The sequence below is a fragment of the Notamacropus eugenii genome, chromosome 7 (genome assembly GCF_028372415.1).
Source record: "Notamacropus eugenii isolate mMacEug1 chromosome 7, mMacEug1.pri_v2, whole genome shotgun sequence".
Classification (NCBI taxonomy): Eukaryota; Metazoa; Chordata; class Mammalia; order Diprotodontia; family Macropodidae; genus Notamacropus; species Notamacropus eugenii.
The window spans coordinates 64,484,294-64,491,658 of record NC_092878.1 but is presented as its reverse complement, the minus strand read 5'-3'; the positions used below and the strand labels follow the sequence as shown (position 1 = coordinate 64,491,658).

General features: G+C 33.9%; 1 non-coding gene and 1 pseudogene across 1 annotated transcript; both read left to right on the top strand.

Annotated features, from left to right (window-relative positions):
* The first annotated feature begins 2,993 nt into the window (after window positions 1–2,993).
* Window positions 2,994–3,096, top strand: LOC140515066 (U6 spliceosomal RNA). Its single transcript, XR_011970829.1, has one exon. It is a non-coding gene; the product is annotated as a U6 spliceosomal RNA (small nuclear RNA).
* Window positions 3,062–4,034, top strand: LOC140514676 (kinetochore protein Nuf2 pseudogene; annotated as a pseudogene).
* The last annotated feature ends 3,331 nt before the right edge of the window (window positions 4,035–7,365 follow it).

Here is a 7,365-nt window from a genome sequence, read left to right as displayed (position 1 = left end):
TGAAACTCTGCCCTCAGTGCCAGAAGTTTGAGACAGTGCCCAAATTAAAAATTACAAAGTAGGCTGAAAAAATGATTACAAAAAAAAGAACCAGACAATAGAAAGCTGCGATGGTGACAGGGAAACTAGAACTATGAACTCAGAAGTGGACAACAATGACAAAACAGACATATATAAAGCCTCAAAGAAAAAATGCAAACCAGTTTCATGTCCAAAAGGAACTTCTGAAAGAGTTCAAAAAAGATTTTTAAAATCTAATAAGAGAGGCAGAGGAAAAATTGGGAATAGAGAAGACAAATGCAAGAGTCATGAAAAAAGAATCAACAATATGGTAAAGGAAGCACAAAAAATGGAAAACTATGTACAAAAATTCACTGGAGAAAACAACTGCTTAAGAAGTAGAATTGGTCAAATAGAAAAGGAGAAACAAAAACTCACTGAAGAAAATAATTCTTTAAAAATTAGAATTGGGCAACTGGAAGCTAATGAATCCATAAGACCTCAAGAAACAAAAAAAATCAAAAGGATTAAAAAAAGAAGATAATACTAAGTATCTTATTGGAAAAACAACTGATCTGGAAAATAGATCCAGGAGAGATAATTTAAGAATTACTGAACTATTTGAAAGTCATAATAAAAACATATCTGGACATCATATTTGAAGAAATTGTCAAGGAAAATTACCTTCATATCCTAGAACCAGAAGGTAAAATAGAAACTGAAAGAATTCACTGATCACCTCTTGAAAGAGATCCCCAAATGAAAACTCCCAGGAATATTATTACTGAATTTCAGAGTTTCCATGTCAAGGAGGAAATATTACAAGCATCCAGAAAAACAATTCAAATATTGTGGAGCCACAGTCAGGAGTACACAGACTTTATCAGCTTCTGTGTCAAACGATCATATTAGAAGATAATATTCTAGAAGGCAAAATAGCTAGAATTATAACCAAGAATCACTTTTGCACAAAACTGAGTATAATCCTTCTGGGGATAAAACTAACATTTAATGAAATATAGGTATTTCAAGCATTTCTGATGAAAAGACAAGAGCTGAATGGAAAATTAGACTTTTAAATGCAAGATTCAAAAGAAATATAAAAAGGTTAAGAGAAATGAGAAGTCATAAGGGATTCACTAAGGTTTAACTGTTTTCCATCCTACATGGGAAGATGATACTTATAATTCTTAAGAACTTTATTACTATTAGGGCAGTTAGAAGGAGTATACATAGACAGAGGGTGCAGGTCTAAGGTGACTATGATGATATGATATAAATTAAAGGGTGAGAAAGAAGATTGCACTGGGAGAGGGGGGAAAGAATAAGATAAAGTATTTCACATAAAGAGGCAGTACATAGTACTGACATAGTACAGCAGGGGAGGTAGTGATAGGCAATACTTCAACCTTACTCTCATTGAAATTGTCTCAAAAAGAGAATATTGTTCACACTCAGTTGGGTATAGAAATTTATCTTATCCTATAGGAAAGTATAAGGAAAAGTGGACAAGAGAAGGGGGAGACTGATACAAGAGAGGGCAGATTCAGGGAGGTGGTAGTCAGAAGCAAAGCCCTTGTTAGGAAGGATAGGGTAAAAAAAGAGAGAGAGAAAAGGACAAACAGATAAAAAATGATGGAGGGAAATACACAATTATTAATTCTAGCTGTGAAACTGAATGGGATAAACTCACCCATAAAATGGAAGCATATACAAGAGTCCATTGAAAACCAGAATCCTAAAATATATAGTTTACAAAAAAACACATTTGAAGAAGAGAGGCACACACAGAGCAAAAGTAAAGTGCTGGAGTAAAATCTATTATGTTTCAGCTGAAGGAAAAAAAACAGAAGTAAGCAAACATGATCTCATACAAAGCAAAAGCAAAAGCAAAAATAGAATTAACCAAAAGAAATGAGTAGGGAAATTCCAAATTGCTCAAAGGTATCACAGACAAAGAAGTAATATTAAAGCTAAATATATATGCACCAAATGGTATAGTGTCTATTTTTTAAAACTTTTTAATTATTGTTTTATTAATTTATTTGTTTTCAATTTTCTACAAATACTTCCATAAATCCTAGATTTTCTCTCCCTCTCTCCCCACTCCCTCCCCAAGATGGTGTGCAATCTTATATAGGTTCTACATATACATTCTTACTAAATACATTTTCACCTTAGTCATGTGGCAAGGAAGAATTAAAATGAATAGGAGAAATCATGAAAAAAAACAAACCAAAACAAACCAACTAAAAAAAAAAAACACAAGAGAAAACAATCTTCTTCACTCTGTAGTCCAATACCATAGTTCTTTCTATGAATGTGGATGACATTTTGCCTCAAGAGTCCTTTGGTAATTTTTTAGGTCTTTGCGTTGCTGTGAAGAGTGAAGTCTACCAGAAAAATTCCTTTCACACTGTGGTTGCTGTTGTGTTCAATTCAATAGGTGTGATATGCTATCTTAGAGTTGTTTTGATTTATGTCTTTCTAATCAACAGTGATTTGGAGAATTTTTTTTCATATAATTATAGATATCTTTAATTTCTTCCTCTGAAAACTGCCTCTTAAATTGGGGAATGACTTGTATTCTTGTACATTTGACTCAGTTTTTTATATATTTCAGAAGTGAGGTCTTTATCACAGATACTAGTTGCAATAATTCTTTCCCAGTTTTCTGCTTCCCTCCTAATCTTGGTTTCATTGGGTTTGTTTGTGCAAAAACTTTTCAATTTCATGTGATCAAAATTATCCATTTTGCACTTCATAAATGTTCTCTATCTCTTGTTTGATGAAAAATTTCTCCATTCTCCATAGATCTGACAAATACTCTATTTTTTGCTCCCCTAATTTATCATATCAATCTTTATATCCAGATCATGTGTCCATGTGGACTTTATTCTTGTGTATGGTGTCAGGCATTGTTCTTTGCCCAGTTTCCACCACACTGTTATTCAGTTTTCTCAGCAGTTTTGTCAAACAGTGAGTTCTTATGCTTGCTTTGGCAGCACGTATACTAAAATTGGAATGATACAGAGAAGATTAGCATGACCCCTGCACAAGGATGACATACAAATTTGTGAAGCGTTCCATATTTTTCATGGACAAGATGCAGCAGCTGCAAGTAGCACAACAGGAAGCATTGATGAAACTGAGCAGCTTGACTCTGTCCCACTTGAAGAGCAAGCTGAATGCAAGCAACTCTTAGAGGACATCCACGAGCTGCAGCAAACACTGAATGCATTTCATCAAAAAACAGTAACAGTACAAGAAGGAATTTTCCAGAAGAAGTTAGACATTTCTAAGATCACTAAATGCCTGAATGAATTAAAATTGTCACTAATTACTTTGAGAGAGGAACAGGAGATTTTGAAAACAAAAATTGTGGATTCTCCAGAGAAATTAAAGAATGATATTGAGAAAATGAAAGAAACGGTATAGAAACTCAGAACTGCAAAGCTTGAAGTGACTGAGAAATATGAAACCTATCGAGAGGCAATTGAGGTTATGCTTCATTTTAGATGGAGCTACAATTGTATCAAAAGAAAATGCAAGAACTTGCAGAGAGCTCAGACAAATTGATGAGGATCTCAAAAGAGAACCAGTCCCTGAAGGACCAGATTGAAAGTGCTCAGAAAGAATTAAAGAAACTGAAGACCAAGGAAACCTTGTTGAAAAGATGAGTCTTTGTGGAGAAAGAGAAGCTTGCCAAAATTCAGCTGAAGATAAATAAGAAGGATGAACATGTGAAACAATATAAATGCTTAGTACTTGAGGAACGTAATAAACTTCAGGACAAGAGAGGAGCCATTTGTGAACAGGTGACAGCAATTAAATGTGAGGCCCAAAAAGTCAGACCTGAAATACAGCAGCTCCAAGATGTCACTGAAAGTGAGAAGCTAAAGTTCCAGGAAATCTTCATCACCTTCAAAAGTGCTGTGGAGAAATACCATGAAGCTATGGAAAAGGCAGCAGAGGAGGGCAAAGCTAGAATTAGTGAAAAAGCTGCTGAGCTAAAAAGAGAGTTTATCATCTAGACTGTGTCAAATCACCTTGTTTTGTTGGTTCAGAATTTAAACAAAACAGGTGAAGGTTCATAGTTTTGAGAGAGGGACTAATCCAGTGAGACCGTCTGAGTGTTAGGATGGTAGACTGGGGTTCTCTGGATGCAAATTAAAACATGTTTTGACACAGAATTATCAGCTAAAATAACATGCTCTCCTACTCCTTTTAAAAAAATCACTTGTCAATAAAGTAATTTTCCTCAGAAAAAACAAAGCAAACAAAAAACCCAGTGAGTTCTTATCCTAGAGGCTGAGGTCCTGGGATTTATCAAACAGTAGATTGACATATTCATTGACTACTGTGTCTTGAGTATGTAATCCCTCAATTTCTTAGGTAGTAGCAAGTGGTTTTGATGATTAATATTTTATAAGATAATTTGAGATCTAGTAGGGCTAGACTTCCTTCCCTAGAATTTCTTTTCATTGGTTCCCATGATATTCTGGAACTTTGGTTCTTCCAGATGAATTTTGACATTTTTTTCTAGCTCTAGAAAAAAAATTATCTGGTAGTTTGATTGGTATGGCACTGAATAAGTAAATTAATTTAGGTACAATTGTCGTTTTTATTATATTAGCCCAGCTTATCCATGAGCAAATGATGTTTTTCCACTTACTTAGATCTGAATTTATTTGTGTGAAAACTGTTTTGTAATTGTGTTCATATAGTTCCTGGGTTTCTTTCGGCAAGTGGACTCGCAGAAATTTTACAGTGTCTACTGTAGCTTTAAATGGGATTTCTCTTTCTGTCTCTTGCTGTTGGGCTTTGTTAGTAACATATAGAAATGCAGATGATTTGTGTGTGTTTATTTTGTATCCAGCAACTTTGCCAAAGTTGTTTATTATTTCAAGCAGTTTTTTACTTGATTCTCTAAGTATACCATCATGTCATTTGCAAAGAGTGATAACTTAGTTTTTTCTTTGCCTGTTCTAATTCCTTTAATTTCTTTTTCTTCTATGATTACTAAAGTTAACACTTCTAGTATCATGTTGAATAACAGTGGTGATAATGGACATCCGTGTTTCACCCCTGATCCTACTGGAAATGCAGCTAGCTTATCTCCATTATATGTAATGTTTGTTGATGGTATTAGGTAGATACTGCTTATTATTTTATGGAAAACTCCATTTATTCCCATGCTCTCCAGCATTTTCAATAGCAATAGGTGTTGTACTCTGTTAAAAGCTTTTTTCTGCATCTATTGAGATAATCATATAGTTCCTGTTAATATTGTTGTTGATGTGATCAATAATGCTAATAATTTTCCTAATACTGAACCCATCATGCATTCGTGGTATCAATTCTACCTGTTCTCATGATAAGTTGGTATATTCTCTTTGCTAATATCTTATTTAAAATTTTTGCATCTGCATTCATTAGAGAAATTGGTCTATAATTTTCTTTCTGTTTGGGCTCTTTCTGGCTTAGGTATCAGAATCATATTTGTATCATAAAAAGAATTTGGTAGGATTCCAACAATTTTCCCAAATAGTCTACATAGTCTTGGACTTAATTGTTTTTTTTAAATATTTGATAGAATTCACTTGTAAATCCATCTGGCCCTGGAGATTTTTTCCTAGGGAGTTCATTGATGGCTTGATAATTTCTTTTTCTGAGATGCGGTTATTTAAATATTCAACTTCCTTTTCTGTTAATCTGGGCAATTTATATTTTTTAAAATAATCATCCATCTCATTTCGATTGTCAGATTTGTGGGCATACAGTAGGGCAAAGTAATTTCTATTTACTGTTTAATTTCTTTCTCATTGGAGGTGAATTCAACCTTTTCATTTCTGATGCTGGTAATTTGGTTTCTTCTATCTTTTTTTAAATCAAATTTACCAAAAGTTTATAATTTTATTAGTTTCTTCATAAAACAAACTAATAAATAAAACTAAAAAGTTGAATAGTTTTCTTACTTTCAATTTTATTCATCTCTTTTTTGGTTTTCAGTATTTCTAATTTGGTATTTACTTGAGGATTTTTCAATTTGTTCTTTTTCTTGCTTTTCAGCTGCAAGCCCAATTCATTGATCTCCTCTTTCTCTATTTTATTCATGTAGGTATTCAATTATATAAAACTTTCCCTAAGAACCGCTTTTGCAGTATCCCATAAGTTTTGGTAGGTTGTCTCATTATTGCCATTCTCTTGAATGAAGTTGTTGATTGTTTCTATGATTTGCTGTTTAACCCACTCCTTCTTTAGGATTAGATTATTTAGTTTCCAATTAATTTTTGGTTTATCTTCCCATGACCTTTTATTATAATTTTTATTGCATTATGATCTGAGAAAGATGCATTGGCTATCTTTGCCTTCCTGCACTGGATTGTGAAATTTGTATGCCCCAATACATGATCAGTTTTTGTATATGTGCCATGTATCACGGAGAAAAAGATATATTCCTATCTATCCCCTTTCAATTTTCTCCAGAGATCTATCATATCTACCTTATCCAGAGTTTTATTCACCTCCTTAACTTCTTTCTGGTTTATTTTGAGGTTAGATTTATGAAGTTCAGAGAGGGGGAGGTTGAGGTCTCCCACTAGTATAGTTTTGCTGTCTATTTCTTCCTCTAACTCCCTTAACTTCTCCCCTAAGAATTTAGATGCTATACTACTTGGAGCATATATGTTAATAATGATATTGCTTTGTTTTCTAGGGTGCCTTTTTGCGGGATATAATTTCCTTCCTCATCTCTTTTGATTAGATCTATTTCTGCTTTTTCTTTGTCTAAGATTAGGATTGCTACCCCTGCTTTTTTTTTTTTTACATCAGTTGAAGCACAGTATATTCTGCTTCAACCTTTTACCTTTATCCTGTGTGTATTCCCCTGATTCAAATGTGTTTCTTGTAAACAATATTACTGTTGGATTATGTTTTTTAATCCATTCTGCTATCCATTTCCATTTTATGGGAGAGTTCATCCCATTCACTTTCACAGTTTGGCTACTGTCTGTGTCTTTCTCTTCATCCTTTTTCCCCCTGTTTAGGCCTTTAGTTCTCCCTTCCCCTCCACAATAGACTTTTAATTTTTGACCACTACCTCCCTCAGTCTTCCCTCCCTTCTTTCTGCCCCTCTCCCTTTTCTTTCCCCTTTCCCCTCCTACTGCCTATAGAGTTAATTAGATTTCTATACTTAACTGAGTTTCTTGTTCCCTCTTTGAACCAAATCAGATGAGAGTAAATCTCAGACAATATTGCTCTCCCTCCCTTCTTTCCCTCTACTGTAATATGTTTTTATGCCTCTTCTTGTGATGTAATTTACCTTTTTCTGCCTCCTCCTTTTCATGTCTCCTGTTACAATCC